Here is a 23,044-nt window from a genome sequence, read left to right on the forward strand (position 1 = left end):
TACCTAATTAAAATCCCAATATTTCTTCCCCCCTTTTTAATCTTCCTACACACTAGTAAAAATTGACAGAACCATGAATGAAATATTTTAACTTCCACACACTGTGAAAATTCATCAAAAATACCTTCAATGCAGCTAAGTACTGAGAAAGGCAAGGAATAAATGGTATTTAACTCCCCTTGTTTTCCTAATTTTTCAGGAGCAGAAAGCACCTAGCCCTCCCCTGCCCCTGAAGTTGAGGAGCCTAAAATATGTCTCCCAATTTCTGTTGTTTTAAAAATATTTTTATTTAAATGTTTTTTTTACTTATTTAATAAGCACAAATACAGCACTTACTATGTGACCAGAGGGTTCTAGCTGCTTTAAGAATATTTACTCTTCCTTTTCTCATGTGCCTTTTTGTCCCCTCTTATCTCTCTGTTTCAATTACATTTATGTATTTATCAACTTCTGAACAAAAATTGTTCAGCATCAAATAAATTCAAATGCTGCACCAATTTCTCATAGGATGAACATGGTTCAATGATGAAAAGGTATCTCTATGCAAGGATGGTGGGAAGTTCAGTGGGATCTTGGGATCTCAAAGAAACCCACTGATCCATACACACACTTTACATTTTGGTAAAATTAGGCTTTTTCTTTTCCCACCTGAATCCCTCCATGAAGATTCACCTGCAAGTTGAAAAGGCTTGTTAGTAAAGTAAGGTTGGAGAAACAATCACCTACAGTAAGCTTCCCTCCTAAAAAGTCGGGTGCGTGCTTTCTTATTAAATGATTCTACAATCAAAAAACCTGTTTGTAGTATGACGCTTCCTAAAAAAATTGAACATTGAATTACCATATGATTTATCAATTCCGTTTTGGGGTATGTACCCCTCCCCAATATTGGAAGTAAGCACTCAAACAGATATTTGTACAGCAACTTTTGTGATAGCACTATTCACAATAGCCGATAGGTAGAAGCAAACTCATGTCCATTGATAGAAGAAAGGATAAACAAAATGTGGTGGTATATTACTCAGCCCTATAAAGGGAGGGAATCCTGACATGCTATAACATAGATGAAACTTGAAGACATTGTACTCAATTAAATCAGCCAGTCCCCAAAGAACAAACACTGTACAGTCCTATTAATATGAAGTCCCTAGAGCAGTCAAACTCATAGAGACAGAAATTAAAATGGTGGCTGCTGGGGGTTGGGGGAGGGGAATGTGATGTGATTGTCTCATGAGTACAGAGTTTGAGTTTGGGAAGATGGGGAAGTTCTGGAAATGTTAAGTAGTTGGTGTTTGACAATGTATGTGTACATAATGGCAATGGACTGTCCACTTAAAATGATTAAAGTGGTCCATTTTATGATATATATTTTACCACAATAAAAAAGGAAAGAAATCTGTTTTCACCCAGCATTTACTAGTTTATTTGATTATAGAACCCCCTTTTTCAAGGAAACAAAGTTTTGGGGGGAAGAATCGGAACACAGTTAAGGAAAACCTGGTCTGTACACTCAGGGTTGAGTTCAGAAAATGTGAGCTGTAATAATATCACTTCCATATCTAAAGCAGCTCTGCCTCTCCTTTGTACATACAGGAGTTAAAACCCCTTTGCTTGTACTCAAACCTACCTGATCTCTGAGCACACCTGTATAATTATGTTCTCAACTTGGAGAGTGGCCTCAAATTAAGACAAATGCGGTAGTTAAAATCTATACAACTTGATGATGGTGAAATGAAGAAGAAATAGGTAAAGACAGTGCAGAAGTTTTAATATGGGTACATGAAGCGGGGGTGCTGCCATCATATCAAAGGGGCCACAGGGGGCAGCAGTTTGGGAGAGAGGGGGATAAAGAATTTGGCTTCGGTCATGTTGATAACACATCTTTTTAGTGATGGTAGATCTACAAGAGAACGGATAATTATGACTAGTGTTATAGAACACAAGGAATGTTGGGATTGTGAGGAAAACAGAAGGGGTTTATCTTGGAAAAAAACAGAGAAGAGGGTCCTTTCACACTCGGATGAGAGTTATTGAAGCTTCCCTTTTGAAGGCGAAGTCACAACTAATGAGAAGGAGGATCTGGAAGTGGCAAAGAAACAATACCTGCTCAGCATGCCTAGGCTGCTTCCTCTTATTCTGAGCCATGTTCTGTTTCTGGAGGGCTTTTTTTTTTCATTTTGAGAAACTCAGTTTAAAGAATATATTTTAAGGGCTTTAATTATATCTGATATTATGGAGACCATGAAAGAAATTAGGACAATGATTTAAAAAGCATTCCTCTGGCTTTGTTCCCTCATATTGAAAGCTATACCAAACAATCAGTCTTCAGATGTTAGGAGTAAAGAACACAGGAGTTTATTGTAAGAGGACAAAAGGCAGCTCTAGCTGGAATAGCATACCTAAAATGCCCTCGCCTTGCACCAAGTGAATTAAAATTGTCTAGTTTTCATTCACAATTTGAGTTGTAATACTTGTTACATGAAAACATTCTCAAGTTTTAAGCAAAGGAAAAAATTATATTCATGCTGAGCCTATTGCTATGAGTGATGTGACAGACAAAAGTAGTGGGTTTTAAATAGTGTAAATGAGGGTAGATGAGAGCTTGATGTCCCTTAGGTTCAATGCTTAGCACAATGCTGAGTACACAGTAGGTGCTCAGAAATATTTGTTGAATGAATGGATCAATGACCGAATTGATTTCTGAAGGTTAAGAACTGTTATCATCAAAGAGCTGAGCTGCAATGAAATGTGTATCCTGAGCGCACTTTAATATTTTCACTGACATCTAAGAGTTAGGGGAGGGATCACAGAGTGTAAAGTGTTAGCACTCAGGAGAGAAAGAGATGGTTTATTGTACTTCCAAGAAAGGTCAGTCCTGGGGAGTATTAATTGTTAGTGAGACTAAAGCACATTTGGGCTGAATGTCAGGGGAAGTTTTTGAAGAGTAAAGAGTGTTAAGCTACATAACAGAGCCAGAGGTAGAAACTCAAGGGAACTGATGGAAGTCTCAATGTCTGGAGAATTTACAAGGAGACTGGACCGAGTCCTGGAGAAGTGGCAGGGAATCCTGCACCTCAAAGTGTGTGTACCGTCAGAACTGTCAGGGTTTTACCATGTTTCCCTGTTGTGTACTGCTGCACCGGGATTGTCTGAAACACAAAGAAAACTATGCCTATGTTTGGTCTGGTAGAGGGGTCTTTGCAACTTTGACAGTAGCACAGTGATGCAATAATACTAAGAGGAATTTGTGTATTTGGAAAATGATGCTGTGATCAGGTAAGATTCTGAGAGAGCAAGCAAGAAACAAATGGTTCATTCTGCAGTGCTTTGAAATAATGGATTTACCAACTATGCATGTGATTAAATATAAGTATCTACAACAAAAAATAGAGTCCAATGCTAATTAGAAAAAGTGAACTTGTGAATTCGTTTTAGGTCCCTGATTCTTGGAAAATTAAATTTGAGGACAGTGATGCCGCATAGCTTAACCATACTCAAAATCTCTACTGTCCCCAGGAGCTAAAAATCTTCTAAAATCAGTCTACATAATGAAGCCTTTGTTATAGCTCAATTTTGCCTTTATTATATAGAGTGAGTGCTTTGTGCTGCATATTTTGTACGTTAATTTTAAAAGTTGAGCTATTCTTATCTAGGAAGTGAAATGACAGGTCACTCTACAGAACCCAATAAGGATTTCTGTTATAAAATGAAAATAGCTTTAACTTAAGAATGTTCAACTCAACCCTAATACAAATCTGCTGCCTTCAGCGTCCTAGTGCTGCTATCTCAATCCACTCGTCATTTTAAGAAGGGCTGCTTCCAAAGGAGCTCTATCTCTCTTTCCAAGTTAGTATTTTAAAATGTTAATAAATGACAGAATGATAATGTTTGTGAAAATAAATTTGGATCTCATTCATTTTATAGGCAGAGAAATAGATATATAGAGAAATATAGATATAGGTACAAATACATATAGGTGGGAGAGAGGGGAAGAAGGAGGGGAGAGAGAAACAACTGAGATTCTCTAATGTATGTAATTTAAGAATACTGTCATTTTGAACCTGATAGAATCTCTCTCCTGATGATTTATAATTTAACAGTTGATTTTTTCATTGACTAATGGATATATTATATCACACGGAGAATCTTTTTAAAAGACTAACTTTGCAGTGAAATACTCTACATTAATAAGATTAAGTTTCTTATTTTTAAGTGTAGTATGTGAAAAAAAGAAAGATTTGCAGCAATTTTAGGCTATATTTTAGATGGTCTGACATGAAACATCGGTTACATGAAATGCCCAAACTTCATGGTGTGGAATTTGTGCCTTTCTGGGTAGGTCAGTAGTGAGCAGCTGGGGAGTGGGCCTCCGAGGCTGTTACAGTGTTTGGGGTGGGGGCAGTTAGGATGGCTCAACCCTTCTGCAGGCCCCACTGCCTGCTGGACATCTCCCCATGGATGGCAACCCCAAATCAATCATACCTCCCTCCTAAATGTGCTACCAGGTGCCCAACTGAAAGCTGCAAAGCTAAAACAGATGTACTCTGAGATGCCTGTGTGCTGACCCCTGGGAGGGGCCTGACTGCCTCTCTGGGGGATGCCAGAGAGAGGACACTGACTGCCCGTGCAGCCCCAGTGCACAGTCACGTGGGTTTGTAGGTGTTGATTTGAATACAATATGCTTTGAACAGAAATGCAAGTGGTATTTACAAAGTATCTACAGGATGAAAATAGCCTTTTTTTCCCCTTCTGAACAAGTATACCTTCTGCTGGGCCATTTAAGTATTTTAATCATGAAAAGGCAAGAGTAAATGATATCAATTTTTACTGATTTTTGTTCTCCTTTTCCTTTTTTGCTTTATCGCCGTCAGTAAGCAAAACAATTTTAGGAGTTGAAGAATGGCAGTGTAGGTGACAGTCCCTTATTTCTTGATTGGCTTTGACCTTGTGTACCAAGCAACCTTCTGAGAATGCAAGTGACAGTAGATTCTCTGTTGAGATTCCCCACAGGCCATCTAAGGCTAAGCCCTGGCGCCTGTGATTTAATCATGCTCATTCTTAATTTCATCAACAGTTCCCTCAGTGATTCTGTAAGTCATCAGGCTGGGTGTTATCAGCTGTTTCCAAGACTGTTCTAGCCTGCCCACTTCAAAGGATGAGGTGACCTGGTTTTCTTTCTGAGTCACAGCTCCATAGTTTAGATAATTTTGTTTAAGTGTTCAGAGATTGCCAAACTTCCTTTTGGCATTATTCGGTACAAAATAAGGTGGGTACACATAAAAATAAAGTGATCTAAGAAGGCTGGTTCCATTAGGAATAGACATTGGAATTGTCTAACTCTGATGATACTCTCATAATATACAGGCCTGTCCCAAATCTAGCAGCCCTGTAATATTAAAAATAGACATTTATTGAAGAAAATACAAGATAGAAGAAAAACAGGAATATGATACCTTGGTCCCCTTCAAAGTAGGCACCAAATTGGGACCTCCCACAGTTCTCCCAATGGCCATTGCTGCCCCATAATATTTTCCTGAGTCTCATCGATGGTCTGAAATCTCTCCTTGTCAAAAGTGATTTTAGTTTTGGGAAAATACAGAAAGTTACAGGGTGCCAAATCTGGGCTTTAGTGGGGACTGAGTCACCTGGGCGATTTGATGTTTCACCAAAAAATTCTGCGGGAGATATGATGCATGAGTGGGCATATTGTCATGATGAAGCTGCCAGTCACTAGTTGCCCATAGCTGCTGCCTTCTGAATTATCTAAATAGATTCCATGGAAGAATGTTTGAGCTTACTGCAAAATTTGATGCAGATTCATTGCTCTACTTAGTCATTTTGAATGCAAGGGCCACACAGCACACCTGCTCACTCAACAGCATCTACCATCCCTGACCTGCTGGTCCAGTGAAGTCATAATTGTTCATGCAAGCTCATTCCAGTCCATTCTCCTTGGCTGCAAGGTTATATCAATGTCACACAAACCATTCTCATTATATTAACAATGGTTAGACTTTTTCTGGATGGATCTCATATAATAGGAATAATAATCATAACACTTCATACTGGTTTTCTTGTAGCATAACTGCAAAAAAGAAATAAATCTCATCTTAAGTCTCATGGCAGAGTTCTCTTTTTCACATTCATAGATTACATCAACAGGCCAAAGCAGATCTCCAATATCCAGTAAAATGAGTGATCTTTTGTGAACAAAGAAGGAAACCTGCCTTTAACTTACCTCAAATATTTGGTCCTTAAAAAAGCAAAGGCTGAAAAATGGGTCTCAGGAGCCTCAAGACACCCAAGTCTGTGAGATGGCTATGGCATCGTTCCCAGTGGCAACCAATAGGCATGCCCCAAGGTACCTACCAGTCTCCAGCCATACCCCCTGCCAAATTAATTTCATTGCTGAGCACAAAGAGCAATGAGAAGAAAAATGGAAATGCAACAAAACTATGAAATAGAGAGTACTTTGTATTACCCACTTGTTGGACTATATAATATGTTTGGGAAGTTTATGTTTCACTTGATTCTGATCGAAAGCATCAATTTGCCACATCTATAAAAAAAGGTTCAGGACCATCATTCCCCAGCTCTTTCCTGTGGGTAGACATGCTACCCTCCCATTTTGAAAAGCCCCTGCTCCACCTCGGGAAGTGCAACTTGTCTTCCTTAAAGCCAATGTGAACCATTAGAGGAAAGTCAAACTGAATGGACCAGTTCAGAGATATCCAACAGTCACAAAAGGCTGTCTTCCTGCTTTCGTGCTCCTGGGAAGCTGTGGCTTCCAATGCTTGGTATCCACATTACAGAGCTCACAGAAAGACGGCTTGGTTTTGAGAAGGATGCTGACAGGACTGCCCATTGGCTGTTACTCCAGGCCTGTCTTCACTCAAAGGCCTCCACTCCACTGTCCATCCACAGTTAACACTGGAATTTCCCTCCAGATTTTCTAGCCGTAATTACAGTTTCTCATTTACAGTGGAATGTTGCAAATGAGAAACTACTTGGAGCTACTTCATATGCTTGGCAGCTGACTAAGGTGATCATATGTCCTGTTTTTCTTTCTTTCTGTCTTTCTTTTAAAACCGGGACAGGTCTTTGTTTTGCTGAAGTTTGCCGTTTTCTCCTTGCTACGGATGTGCAGCCTCCTTTGTGCTGACGGCCAAGGAAATTCTGGACTGCTGCCCTGTTTTCCTCCAGAGACTGATACACAGCCTTCAAAGTAAAGTCCGTGAGTTTCTTTCAAAATACAGTTTACCAGAAACAAGACATCTTCATGCTTATGAGGACCTTGTCGTCTACTGAGAAACTTTGAAAGACAGGCAGCACGGACTCGGCTTCTCTGAGGTCTGCAAATGTATTTGAAACCACTTGACAAAGAATGGTTTCAGCACATGCAACAATGATGTTAAGGCTCAATTTTATTACTTTAGTTTTTCATTTGGCACTGGTAGAAAATGTGTAAACAGATTTTCGGTTGGATGCTCTTTGGGCAGATCCAGAAGAGGACTTTCTATCGGTTCTCAGTGAAAGCACAACCACGAAACCATTCGTGTAACCCACATTTCCCCCAGTCTGTGCATTTTGCTGCTGCAATGGGAAAGACTGACGAATCTGTGTGATAGGCTTTAGGCATGTGAAGTATAAACAGCCCCTTCTCTTACATGCACTGTAGAGAAGGTGTGCTGTTGACCTTGCCTGGAGCTGTGCGAAAGGTTGCTGTCTCATTTACCCAGGCCCTGACCAACCTGAGTACTGAGAGAGAAACACACATGCCACTTATTTTGCTCCTCCACACTATTTGAATCCATTATCCATTTATTTAGTGTTTGGCCCAGATTTAAAGGAGTTGTTTAATAACCCCTGTTCACAGCAAATCAAGTTGCAAGCAGCTGGCAGCCACAGCTCGCAACCGGGATCAGCCCGACGCTCCGGCCTTCTTGAAGGGCGTTGCGTAGCTTTGCTTCGGCTCTCATGGCAGGAGTTTAGCAAATCTGTGCATTACGTGGTGAAATGACCATGAGAACAATAAGAGTTTTGGGAAATGGATGTCAGTGACTATTCTTATGACTGTGAGGGCTATTGATAAAGCTGTTTGAGGTAGATTATCTTCAGAGAGTGAGAGGCTCCATGAGGACTTCCAGGGAGCCGTGAAAAGCTCAACGCCTGAACCTGCAGAAAGGTCACTTTGTAAGAAAGGTCAGCGGCACTCAGGAATGGAGACTAGATGATAGACAGTGGTCACGAGGAGGGCAGAATGCTTCCATGTCAACTCTGCTCTCTGTATTTTTTAAGAATGACTTTTATTTAAGAATGACTTTTATTTAAAGACATCACTCTACTTTTTTTAATGGAATTTACCACTTTCTAGTTTGATAATTATTTATTATGCTTACTGTTTATGGTCTGTCTACTACTTTACCCCCTGCCTGCAATTTTCAATCCATTTCTCTACCCTCATTAGCCTCCCTGGCACAAGAAGGCACTAAAAAAATGCCCCCCCAAAACAGCTAAATGAATATAGGTAGTACATGTTCATTTTCAAAACCTTAAAATTATAGAAATGTATAAAAATAATATAAAGAAATGTGCAAGATAATAAAAGTCATTCATTTTTTTCTACCCAATAAACAACAACTTTAACCTTGTGGGCAGGCACATATACTCACCCATTGTGACATGAATCTATGCATACATGTGTATACATCAACATCAGTATCGATCAAAGCCCCTCCCTCATTCACTTCTGAGCATTCACAAAAGGGTACCTGTTTCAGTGTTGCAGTCTGGTTCGTACTCAGTCTGTCCCTATCAGTGGTTCATAGCTGGGTGGGTGCTGCCCAGCCCCCATCTTCACCCACATGGAGACACTTGGCAATGTCTAGAGACATTTTTGGTTGTCATTGTTGGGGTGGGCTGTTGCAGTGCTACTGGCAGCTACTGTGTGAAGTCCAGGGATATGGTTGAATTTCTGACAGTGCATACAACAGTCACTGAAGCCCACTCCTCCCGCCAACAAAGAATTTCCCAACCCAAATGTCTACAGTGCTGAGGTCAGAAACCCTGATCTACACTCTTTCTTTCCTGCTGTATCCTTCTGGTCATATTCCCAAGTCTGTGAAGCCTCGGTATGAAGTCTCCTTCCTCTGTTTCTACACCTATTATGGTGAGACCAGTGCCCTTGCCACGGATGCTATTCCATCCACATCCTTACACTGGTCACTAACCACAGCTGGTGAAGCTACTCAGAGAGGTCTGCTCTATTGCTGGCTCTACCCAACGTTGGAATAGCAGCTCTTGCTGAGGGTGCCATCTCCACTCCTCTCAGCATTGCCAGATGGCTGGCGCCCAGCAGGCACCTGTGCAGACCATGAGAAGTGCCCCCTCACCACCTCTGTGCTCTGCATAGGGATGACAAGATGTACAGGCAGCTGCACTTGTGCCAGAGACAAAGAGATTAACTTTCAACCATCATTTATTGCTCAGATGTCCACGAAGTTGGCCATAAGAAATAGTGTTTGGTTTCATTTCTCTACATGGAAGAGTTCAAGTTAAGTTCAAAGGGCCTGCTGAGAAATCATTATCTTCCTCAATATTTTTCTTATCCCAGCCCTGCTCAAACCGGATAGATAGTCCTGCCCCCTCCTCAGCTCCATTTGCAACCATGGGCATTGGGAGAAGCTGGGGAAGAACAGGAGGAGATGCAGAGCGGTCTGCAAAGCAGCACTCGGCATGAGCCTTTCAAAAAGGCTCTTTTGTGTTGTTTTATTCTGCTACCATTTCCCATTAAAATATTCTAGTACTTTTTCCAGATATATAGAAAGCTATTATTTTTTTACTCAAATCGTCTTTTATATTTTCAGTAGCCTTATACAATTTAATTTACTTAAGTCCCTCCTGTTCTTTATTAAATATATTTCTTGGAATTTTGTGCTTTGTGTTGCTATTGTGAATTTTTTAAAATGACACATTTGAACTTTTTGCTGACTGTAATATATGTATGTCTCTATATAAATGTAAATAGTTATATATCTTGTTTCCAATGACTTTTAAACTTATTTTATTAATAGAAATACCTTTTAAGTTAATTCTCTTGGATTTTCTAGGTCCTCATATCATCTGAAAGTAATGGCAGTTTGTTTTCTCATTTATTTCCAGAATTGTGCCAGCCTATAGGTCACCTTTGTGCAAAAACAGGATAAAAAGTATCTTATCTAGGTAGATATCTTTGGCTGGTTTGGTGCATGGATAGAAATTCTGTGAAAAGTACAGCTAAGGGCTTTTTCCTTGGGGCAGATACAGCCCCACCCCAGAGGATGCAGTGACTGGGCAGAACAATGTCTGTGTTTCAGCTCCTCCACACCTCTGGCTTGGTGCCCTAGGGGGGAGGATGACTGCTCACGGTATAGGAAGGGGGTCTCACCCAGGCCCCTTTATTTGAATTTTACTCCCCCTACTTCCTATTCTATGCTTTATTGCTTTTTATGCTTTGGTAAGATTGTAGAACAAGGTTAACTAGTAATGGTGATAGTAGTAGTTAGCTAGTGTTTCTTTAGTGCTATGGAGAGTGTGTTTGTATTTCTCTATTAAATATGATTACTTGAGATAGATATTTGCTGATTTGAGATAGATATGGATTAGTACTCATCTGCATAAATAAATTAGTGGTTTTTCTATTTTCCCATAGTGACCCCCTAGAAAATGGAAAATAGATCCCATCAATGGCAGACAGCAAAGAAACATATTAAGTAGAAATAAACTTAAGAAATATGCATGGTATAGATATATAAGAAAGATCACAACACTTTAGTTCAGAGCATTAAACAAGCTTTAATTAGTGGTAAGACATACTAATTCCTAGTTGAAAGGACTCAAAGTTTCAAAGATAATCAATTCCTCATAAATTAATATATAAATGCAATGCGTTACAAATAAAAATCCCAGGAGGGCTTTTATGTAAACTGACAAGTTGATTCTGAAGTTCATCTGGCAGAGTAAGTGCTCAAGAATAATTTAAAGTTGAGGTACTTCAAAAGTGGCACTGGCTCTGAGAAGAGTCAGTTTGTGAAAACTGTAATAATCTTCAAATTGTAGCTCTGTTGAGGGAAAGGCAAATACAGGGGGGGCAGAAGTCAGTTTACAGTAGTGAGTATGCAAAACACAGAGTTTATTCTTGTACTATTATTTATTAATGATCGTATTATTTTCCATACAAATAACTGTAAGCCTACTTTTGCCCCACCATGTATATCAGTGTGACTGAAAAGAAAGTCTAGAAATACATGTTTGGGCGTTTATAAACTTCATATATACATATACATAACAATGGTAGCTTTCTAAATCAATGGGAAAATATAGACTACCAAATAAATAAATAAACTATGTTGAAATAATTATCAATCTAACATAAAATAGACACTTCTACATCATATTACATAAACACAAAATGCCAAATGGATTTAAGGCCTAAATATAACACACTCAATTATAAAAGAATTGGAATAAAACATGAGAACTTTACATATACATGTATTTTAGGATATGCTAAGTTATTCTCAAGAAAGACATGAAATCTAGAAGCAATGTGGGGTAGAACAGAGCTTGATTAAAAAAAGGTTAAAATTGGTACTAGGAAAATGTCCTACAAATTAAGACAAATAACAAATTACAGATATGAATTAAAAACTAGAGCATACACAGTAGGCAAAATGTTAACATCCTATATATGTGCAGCTCTCCCACACAGCATGATGGTGACAGGAACTTTTCAGGAATAATCGCAGTCGTTCTAACAGACGGGGAACTGCTGCCCAGAGGGGCTATGCAGCTTGCTCAGACTCATTCAGCTCAAAAGTGGTGGCGATTGGACTTCAATCCAGGCAGTCTCTCTGCAGCTGTCCTCCAAAATACCAAGACTTCCAAGGCTGAAGCTAACCAGTATTGTGAATTTGGGGGAAAGGGAATGTATCACATTCAGCACATGGGGGTTTAAACTGACAAACTTTTTGAAAGGAGATTTGGTAATAGGAACATTTATCACCTAAAGGGGGAAGGGTTTTCAGGAACATGTATCAAGGACTCATGGACAAAACCAAAGGGGGTAGGATCGAGGGTGGGAGGTGGGAATGGCTGGGGTGGGGGGAGTGGTGGGAGAAAAATGGAGACAACTGTACTTGAACAAAAATAAAAAAATAAAGTACTCTTACCCTTTAAATCACCAATTCTCCCGTTCTCCTCAGTGCGCAAGGACATTTCTAACCTGTGGCATTATTTATAATATGTTTGGCATGCAATTTAATAATATTCTGTTTTTGTAACCATGTGTATTTAAAGTTTATTTATAAAGTGAAACATATTACAGACCTATCTATGTGTATCTATCAGTTCATCTATTTATTTCAGGAAAGAGTTCTGCAAGGGTACACACCTATCTGCCGCTAGTGCTAGTCTCGTGGGAAGAAATAAATGGATCCAATGTAGGTATGTTTAGGGGTGAGAACTTTCACTTCTTAATACAGATTTCTACATTGTTAAATTTTAAAGTGAGGCTGTAATATTTAAGAATAAATTAAAAGGAAGTTTATTTCCAGTCAAGTCTTTAGAAGAGGCTCTTTTAAAATTAAAGAATGAATTTCATGTATTATCTCTGGTATTTTCCTTATTACTGAGATGACATGTTTTTTCTTATTTGGCTGATTGACTTGAAATACAATATTAATAGATTTTTCTAATATGATACGGGCCTCATATTTATCAGATCAAGTCTTAATTTTTCAGTGCTTGATGTTCCACTAATATATGCTAGAACTTTATGGCTAATAATTGTTTAGAATTTTAAGATCTATTTTCATATACAAAATGGGTCTATAATTATCTTTTTGTATGTTGTTTTTGTTAGGTTGTTACAGCATTATGCTGGCTTTATAAAATGAACTTGATAGCTTTCCATTTTTTTCTAGCACTCTACCAAAATTCTTATGGTGTTGAAATTAGATGTTATTTAAAACTTTGAGGGAGCTCACCACTAAAATTAATTGTTATAATCACTCTTTGTTAAGCAAAACGTTTTTCTTTTTTAATTCTAGCTTCTGGTTCTGCACATAAGGATCTTGGAAGTCACTGCTCTGTTCTAACAACAAATAAAAAGCCGAACAGACGAAACAACTCAACCACTCATTCTGCATCCCTAAGAGGGGCGGGGGACCCAGGACACAGTGCCCTGCTGCCCCCAGGGCTGGAGAGACCAACAGGAACATCCAGGGGTCCTGGCTCACCTGAGAAGACACTCATGAGCAGAAACTTTTGCAAGAACCTGTAACATTTAACAGGAAAACCTACGTGGGTTTCCTACCTCATTACTGGTTCCTGCAGAAAGATTGTAACTGATGCATTGCTGAAGGCTCAGGGCACACATCTCTGAGAGTTAAAAACTCCAGTCACAGGCATTCCCATAATATCGTGAGACTTACCTCCAGGAGATCGACAAGATACCCATGGTAAATTCTGGAGAAAAATGCCCTTGGGCTTCCGATGGGGGGTAGGAGGGAAGGAACCATTTTGAAATATCCTAGAGGATTATGTTTTTCTTAGCGAGGCCTGCCTTCATTGTAAACTGGTTAACCAGGCCTAATCACAGGGGGTACCGCCACAGACTGATCTAGGAAAGGGGAATACCCAACTCCAGCCCACCGTAGCCATCCTGTCCCACCCAAGGGGAGAAAAAAAACAAGAAATACTTATTCACAGTCCAGAGACCTCAGCTCTCTAAAAGACTGAGAACTGATCACAGGTGTGGAGAATGATTCCTCTCTCCCCACAGCTTACCATGGCATTGCTAAAGGCCTATTTACAACAGTTTTTTTTAACCTAGTATATCATGTCCAGGTATGAAGAAAAAAATTACAAGGCATACCCAAAGGTCAAAAACATAATTTGAAGAGACAGAGCAAGCATCAGAACTAGACATGGCAGGATATTGAAATGATCAGACTGGGAATTTAAACCAACTGTGATTAATATGCTAAGGGTGCTAATGAAGAAACTAGACATCATAAAGAACAGATGGGCAATGTACCAGAGAGATGGAAACCCCCCAAAAGAACCCAAAAGACATTGTAGAAGTAAAAAACACTGTAACAAAAATGAAGAATGCCTTTGATGGGCTTATTCATAGAGAGGTCATAGCTGAGGAAAGAGTTTCTGAGCTAGGAGATATATTAATAAAATATTAACAAAATCCTCAAAAAACCTCAGAACAAACACTGAAACAATCAATCAAACAAACAAACAAACAAACCCAGAATAGAATATCCAAGCACTGTGTGACAATTACAAACAGTGTAACATGCATGTAATGGGAATATAAGAAGGAGAAAAAAGAGAAAAACAAAGAAACAGGAAATATATTTGAAACATAATGACTGAGAATTTCTCCAAATTAATTTCAGACACCAAACCACACATTCAGGAAGCAAAGAGAATACTAAGCATGTTAAATACCCTAAAGAAAAATTATACCTAGGCATATTATTTTCACACTACAGATATCAAATATAAAGAAAAAAATCCTGCAAGAAGCCCCAAGAAAAGACACTTTACCTAAACATAACAAAGAGTAGAACTGCATTCAACTTCAGTTCTCAGAAATCATGCAAATGAAAAGAGTGGAGGGGAATATTTCAAGTTTTGAGGAAAGGCCCACTAGCCAAGAATTCTTTACCATATGCAATTATGCTTCAAAAGTGGAGAGAGATTTTCTCAGACAAAAGAAGAATTGAGGGAGTTTGTTGCAAGTAGGCCTATCCTGCAAAAAAATTTTTTTCAGGTTTTTTAGAAAGAAAAAGAATATAGATCAGAAACACAGATCAACATAAAGGGAGAGCATCAGAGAAAGAATAAGTTAAGGTAAAAATAAAAAAATTTATTCTTAACTCACCATACATAACAATTTGTTCAAATGACAATAGAAACAATGTATATGCTTATATATACTTCTGTGTTGGTGACACTGTAACAGGGTGCAGCCAAGAGGGGAGCCCCAAATAGGAATTTGTAATAGGGTCCAGAAGAGCTTGGAGATAATTGGCTCCACACCACAGGGCCACACCTGCTCAGAATGCTGGCAGCTGTGGCCAATTGTGAGAGGAGCTGGAAATGGGGCTGCAGAGGAAGATTGGCGCTGGGATTTAAACGGAGGCACAGCAGTCATTGGGTGTCTCTCTTTTTGGGACCATGCATCTGCTTAGGATCACGTGGCTTTGGTGTCTTGGTTGGGACCATGAGACTTGGGTAAGATTCAGGACCATGAACTTTGGAAGTGCTCCCTTTTGCCACATGGAGGGTGCTGGGAGGACTGTGTGCATTTGTGGGGAACTTTAGTTTGTGTTATTTCAAATGAATAATAAATTCCTTTCCTTTTCACTGATCTCTGGTATTAAGAGACATCTTTCCTCCCTCGGTGGGTGAAATGAACCCAGACAGGTGGGAGGAACCCCCTGTAGACTGTAACAACACGGACAACAGCAATGATACAAGGGGCAGGAGGAAGGAGCTGGGATTATTTTCTTCTCATGTGGTACACTACAGGAAAGTGGTGCAGTGTTATATGAGTGTGGATTATTGTAAAGGTACAGGTGAGGGCAAAAGTAGGTTTACAGTTGTGACTATGTAAAACAGAGTTTATTCTTCTATTGTTATTTATTAATTATTGTAGTATTTTCCATATGAACAACTGTAAACCTGTATTTGCCCCACCCTGTATATTGAAAACTCTGGGGCAAACACTAAAAAAGTTAAGGTTTAAGTATGGCTGACATGCTAAAAAAATGGAGAGAAAATGAAAATTTGATAACCTAGATGTCATGGGTCCATTCTTTCCATGACCCAATCTGCCAAAACTCACACAAGGAGAAATAAACAAACCAAATAGACTTACATCTATTTAAAAATGAATCAGTAATTAGTAACCTTCAAAAACAGAAAGCAACAGGAACAGGTTCACTGGTGGATTCTACCAGACATTTAAGAACGAAATTGTGACAATTCTCTCTCTTCTCTTCCAGAGGATAGAAGCAGAGGGAACACTTCCTAATTCACTCTACGAGGACAGCATTACCCTAAACCAAAATCTGACAAAGACTTTACAAGAAAGCTATAGGCCATACAGACCAATATCTCTCATGAATATAAAGATCCTCAACAACAACAAAAAAATCCTCAACAAAATATTAGAAAATTGAATAAAAAAATATAAAAAGAATTATACAACACAACCAAGTGGGATTTATCCTAGGTATATAAGGCACTTAGTTAAAATAAAAAAACTTCTGCTTTCAGACAGACAATGTTCAGAGAATTAGAAGACAAGCCACAGATTGGGAGAAAATATTTACAAAAAACTAATCTGATAAAGGACTATTATCCAAAATATACAAAGAATTCTTATAACTCAACCATAAGAAAACATGATTTAAAAAAAGGGCTAAGGACCTTAGCAGCTACATCTCTAAAGATGTGCAGATGGTGGATAAGCATATGAAAAGATGCTCCACATTTTATGCCGCCAGGGACATGCAAATTAAACAGCAAGATACCACTCTACTCCTATTAGAATGGCCAGAATTCTGGAATGCCGACACTGCCAAATGCTGGCCAGGACGTGAAACAACAGAAACTTTCATACATTCCTGCTGGCAATGCAAAGGGGTACAGCCACTTTGGAAGACAGTTTGTAAGGGAGTTTTAGTTTGTTTGTTTTGTTTTTACAAGATTAAACATGCAGGCATACCTCTGAGATTTCTGGGTCGGGTTCTAGACCTCTGCAATAAAGTGAGTATCTCAACTAAGCAAGTCATAATCTTTTTGCTGATGGAGGGTCTTGCCTTCAACTTGTTAAAGTGCAATATCTGTGAAAGCCATGAAGTGAACGGAACTAAAATGAAACATGCCTGCACTCCTGCCATGTGTCCCTGCAGTCGTGCTCCCCGGTATGTACCGGCATGAGGTGAACACTTCCTTCAACACAAAAACCGGCACATGGATGTTCAGAGCTGCTTTATTCCGAAATGCCAAAACTTGGAAACAACCAACATGTCCTTCAGCAGGTGAACAGATAAATCAACTGTGGTTCATCAAGACTACAGAATATTATTCAGTTGCTAAAAAGAAATGAGCTATCAAGCCAGGAAAACACAGGGAGAAACCTTGAATGCATGTTATTAACTGAAAGAAGCCATATGAAAAGCCTGTATACTACATGATATAAATTACATGACATTCTGGAAAAGGCAAACTATGGAGAAGAAAAGATCAATGGTCTCCAGGGGTGGTAAGGTAGAGAGATGAATAGGCAGAGCAAGAGGATTTTTTTCAGGCAGTGAAAATACTCTGTGTGATATTACAATGATGGATTATACTTTTGTCCAAACCCACAGAATTTAAAATACTGAGACCGAACCCTACGGTCAACTGGAGACAGTGGGTGGTCATGCTGTGTAGGGCCACGCTTGGTAAAACGGTGAGCGTGCTGACCATGAGCGAGGCTACGTGTAAGGGGGCTGTGGGCAGATGGGAAATCTCTGTTCCTTCCTCTTACTTTTTAAACTCAAAATTGCTCTGCAATATAGTCTTATATTCTTTCCATATCTTCAGAATTTTTCCTACATCCTAAATTATTCGTTACATCTATTTTCCTAGAAATTTAAATTGAATCCAATTTTTAAACTTTTGTGCGTAGTAGTCCCTTGTGATTTATAATCCTCTCTGTATAATGTAGCCCTTTAGCAATGTTATTTTTATTTGTGCTATTCTTTTATTAATTAAATTTTCTAGAGATTTGCCCATTTCTTTTTTTTAATCTTCCTAAGAACTTGCTCTTATTTTTCTAAGGATTCAAACGAGAATATTTGCTATGATTTACATTTTTGGAATATTTACTTTTTGACCATGCTCATTAGTTTGTTTTCCTCAAGTATCTTTTTTAGGAAATATGCCTGGGTTTTATTTTCCTTCCTTAGATTTGGTGTACAGACTTGATGTTAATAATCTCATTTTGTTTATGCAAAACTGGTCATCCACAAAGTTAAAATTACGCCATTAGCTAATGTCCCCATTTCATGTAGAGTGGTAATTCTAATGAATATGTAAATGTGGTGATTACTTTTAGAGCAAAATACATACATGTTTACAAATAAATAACTCACTTTCTTTGTTGTTTTCTTACAGAATCATGGAGGCATTAAATGGAACTGATATGGAGTTGGTATTGAAAATAAAATGCAGTTTCCTTAGAGAAAAATATGTATAGACTGAAGCAAGGAATTCTTATCCCCAACTAGCACCTGGAGAGTGAAGAAGGCCAAGGATGCACACGCACACGGGATGAAAAGAACGGCACTCTCTGAGCAGAGTGCACACGTTCTCATTTCTGGGGCTGCCCTTCTCCCACCTTGCCTCTCAGTTGGTGGCTGCAGAACCATTTCTGAGCATTCAGTTCCACTAAACAGGTGAAGTTCTCCATGACAGGACTTCAGAACAACATAGCCTAGTGTTTTGAATTCATTCATTAGTAGTTATGTGGAGAGCTTTGGAAAAGCTGCCCTTTGGGAAACAGCTTGAATTCCTGATAAGATAAATGCCACGAGAGGCTGTAAGAAACAATGAATTGGCACGGGACTGGAGGAAGGTTCTCAGCTTGGGAGCCAGTCAGGGCTTTGCTTAATCCTGGCTTCAGGACTCTAGGACTATACCTGTGGGCAAGAAAGTGAACCTGAACTTCACCACCTTCAACTGAGAATGGAAATGTTACTATTTATCTTTCAGGATTCTTGTGAGTATTAAATGTAAACTATGTGTACAACATTTTTAGAGCTTCATATAAAACACTTTCCAAATACTGTTGAGTAAGTAGTAAGTCTATTTTTACTGTGATGATGTGACTCTTATTTCAAAAAAGAAATCCAGTGTGTCTTGTGTGATTTCCAAATGAAGGCATCTCTGACATTCCTCAGTCATATCCTTGGCACGTTTCTGTCATTCAGCACTGTAATTACTTTTACGACACAGACAATTCAGTTCCACAAACATTTACCGAGTGTCTGCTCTGCTCAGGACTAGAGACTTGGTGGAGAGACAAAAATCAGAAAAAATGAGGCTCCGCTTAACAAATGTAGATTCTTATCCATAAATTCACACCCTGATTATTTGACTCACCAAACAATTCTGATTAGCAAACACCATATGTCCGGCAGTGTCCTCTAGGTTCAGTTTGCCCGAGGCATTATTCCTCTGAGGCCAGTGGAATTTTACTGCTTTCATCCATTTAACTTGCCTTACTTTTATGTGAAATCAGATGTGAGAACAGGAAGAACCTGGGAAGAACTTTTGGCCCTTCAGTGGTCCAAAGTGGAAACAGTTATATTTTATTAAAAATGAAGGAGTTTAGCAAAGTATTTTAAAATAGCATGATATGGGAGCTCAGCAGGTCATGGAAATGCTTTCTGAGGAATTTGCGCAAGGACTCTCTTAGGGGGTAAAGATCAAAGATCAGCCATCCACAGCATAAAGGATGCCATGGTTTTCATCTTGGCTTGCTCGGTATCATAAATAAACAGGGATACTGTGTGCATGGCTTGGCTTTGGCTCTCTGGGTATGAGAGGTAAGAAAACATATAATTTCTACATGTGAAAGGAATGTGAAGGGAATGTAATAAACTTTCAAATTTCAGGGGTGTAGGAAGTGGGCTTCCATTCAATATTTATGTGTAATCCTCCAGGATTCTGGGAATTAGTCTTTCCTTTCTATTGTGACATGTTTGATTTAAAAGGAATTCAAGTTCATCTGTTTGAAACAAAAGTTACCTTTGCTATCTGTTTTTCTTTTCTCTGTCAGAAAATATTAAGAGAACCAGCTTATAAAGTGAGTTTGATGAGACTTGGGATGGTGAACATACAATATACAGGATGATATATTAAAGAATTATACACCCGAAACCTATAGAATTTTATTAACCAATGTCACCCCAATAAATTCAATAAAAATAAAAAAATTAAAGACAAAAAATGTTTATAGAATCACAATTTTTCTACATTCCTTTAAGAGCCCCACACAATACAACATACAGTGATAATCCAAAATAAATATTAAAGGTAATTTAGGTCAGAAAATTTCAACTGTTCTTCTGTGAATTAGTAAGGAAGAAAATATTGATAAGGTATATGAAAATCTTTGGTATTCTCTTGGAACTAAGTTCTATAAGACATCCTTGTGACAGGGAAGGGAAATCTGAACTAGACTATTTTCAGCGATGTATGGATATGTACCTGATTGGGTGGTATGATTGTAAGTAAATGGAAGCAAAAACAGGTAGGTGGAAAGTTTAGGATATCTACTCATTCTGTCTATCTTATGCAGGTATCGAGTACACCAAAGTCACATCAAGTTTTCTGTGAAACAGTATTTCTGAGATATTAATTGGTGTTAAATACTTATAAAAGGTCTCACTGTCAAATGAATTTTGACCAAGTTAAGCAGATTTGCTCAGTGCATTTATTACTCAATAAACTGTGGTTTTCTAAGGAGTAGGCATAATATTCATTATTTGTTCATGGAATTGTGTATATAAGCTTTCTAGATGGTTTCTTCAAGGAATATGTTACTTGGAGACACAACATTATAAATTCTCCAATTACTGACTTATAACTTCTCACTTTTTAAATGTTGGGCCATCTCAATTTTGTCCTTGCTAACGTTATGGAGTGGAATCATAGAACATCGGCTAGCATCACCTAGGATGATCGATTAAGGAAAGTGTTAATGTGACTCACTCAAGCCATATTCGAAGCACGCATTAGTCAGGAAATGTACAGAAACACTCTTCTCTATGCAAGTCAGACAACTACAGAGTTCTATCTGTGTCGACAGGAGTGAGTCCAGAGAAAACAATATGCCAGTAAAGGGGCATTGGAAGCCTTCTAGTATAAAAAATATTTTAAAAATTGGAAACATTTAACTCCAATACAGGATTACATAAAAGCGGCTATGTCTTTAAACATTTGAAAGAATGACTTTAGAAGAGTAATTACACGTGTCACAACAGATAAAAATTGACGTAACACATAGACAAAACCAGGCTGCAGATTTTTTGACTCAACACAAGGAGCCACTGGCTTGTTCAGAACCATCCCAGAATGGCTGTGTGCCCTGAGGAGGCAGGGCTGCCCAGATTTCACATGAGTGAGCACTCCACAGGGACATTTGAAAGGGATAAGGGGCTAGCTCTCATTAGGAAATTGCAGGATGAGATGGCAAGTAAGATCCTCCTAACCCAGAGATTTTAGTAGTTTTACTATAAATTTTCACATTAAAATGAGAATCCATATAAACAGGAATGTCTCATGCCTCGATTCACAAGATTCTTATTTTAAGCAGCATCAAAATAACATGGTATTGTTCCAAACAGATGCGTTCTGAGTTCTTTAGGACTTTCATGGATATGTCTTTGTAAATAACTTGGACACTATTATTTCAATCTTTAAGTAAATGGTTCACTTCTTTGAGAAGTAGAAGCAAATTAACAAATGACTTCAGATTTGATCAATGTTTTATTAGTGACAGACTAAAGAGGGCCATGGCAAAATCCACATTCTACAGCCAGAATGGTAGCATATAAAGGCCTTTTGTAAAAATAAGCTATTTTTATATACAAAATTCAGCTACTGCCCTAATGTCATTAGTATACTTACCTTGAAATAACATTACAAATAATAGCTACCTTTGTTCTTTTCAATGGAGCGTACCCTGACACAGGCACATCTATGCCTCATGGTAACCCAATAGAGCCAGAACTGTTGTTACTACAGCTATTGCTTTAACAAGTGGCAAAACTGAGGTTGTATGAAATAAGGCAACTTGTCCAGTCACCATGGCAGAGACTCCTAGTTGTTTCAGAAATATTGCTTTCTTCTCTTTGGGAGCAAAAAAGATATTTTACATTCCCTAGCTTCCCTTGCAGTTAGATGTAGACATGAGACCTAGTTCAGTGGAATGAGAGCAGAATTGAATTATGACACCTACATATCGTGGCTTTTTATTGGAGTAGCCATGGAGTTCATGAGGTTTTTTCTGTAAGATGTCGCTAGTAGTGCTTAGTTGTCTTTAACTTCATTCGAAACAATTTTGTTTGATTGTATTGTGACAACAGTCCTATCAGGTTGTATTAAAAAAAACTTATCAAAACTGGTGAAGTTTTGTATAGCCATTTTAATATTGAAGATGGGAGAAAATATGCATTTTCAGCATATTATGCTTTAGTATTTGAAGAAGTGCAAAAATGCAACTGAAATGTAAAAAAAGTTTTGTGCAGTGTGGAGAAGGTTCTGTGACTGATGGAATGTGTCAAAAGTGGTTTGCAGTTTCATGCTGCAGGTTTCTCATTGGACAATGCTCCAAGGTGAAGTAGACCAGTTGAAGTTGATAGCAATCATATCAAGGCATTAATTGAGAACAATCAATGCTCTGCCATGCAGGAAATAGCTGACATACTCAGAAATATCCAAATCATACTGGATATTTTATTTTACTGGGGAAAATGAAATATATGTCTTTTATTTTATGGAAAAAAAAAACTAAATGAACTTTTTGGCCAACCCAGTAGGAAGTTTCCCCTCTTACACACTTTTCCCATTTTGAACAATCAGGTGCAAATGACAACAAATCCCTGAGTAAATTGAGACCTTAAGATGGAAGGAGATGAATTACCACTAGGAGGGGAGCCACCAACCTAACAAGCAAGAGGATTTGCCTTGGACTACTATATGAATGAAAAATAGACCTCTGGTATTCATTCTGAGGTCTATTTGTTATGGCAGCTAGCATGGTCCTCACTGGTATGTCACATGAATTATAGATGGTGGAGGTAATTTTTAGACCCAGGCTGTGTGCTTCAAGCACACGCCTTTCACCACTGAGCAAGCCTCTTTTTTATTTCTTGTATTAATTGTAATTAGTATGGAAACATTGGCATTTTCACCCTTTTGATCATAAAAA

At 38.5% G+C, this 23,044-nt stretch overlaps 1 long non-coding RNA gene across 1 annotated transcript; it reads left to right on the plus strand.

The window, feature by feature from the left end:
- Nucleotides 1-16,962: 16,962 nt before the first annotated feature.
- On the plus strand, nucleotides 16,963-18,892 carry LOC118500273. The gene is made up of 2 exons (XR_004902829.1): nucleotides 16,963-17,515; nucleotides 18,223-18,892. It is a non-coding gene; the product is annotated as an uncharacterized LOC118500273 (long non-coding RNA).
- The last annotated feature ends 4,152 nt before the right edge of the window (nucleotides 18,893-23,044 follow it).

The sequence above is a fragment of the Phyllostomus discolor genome, chromosome 4 (assembly GCF_004126475.2).
Source record: "Phyllostomus discolor isolate MPI-MPIP mPhyDis1 chromosome 4, mPhyDis1.pri.v3, whole genome shotgun sequence".
NCBI classification, from domain to species: Eukaryota; Metazoa; Chordata; class Mammalia; order Chiroptera; family Phyllostomidae; genus Phyllostomus; species Phyllostomus discolor.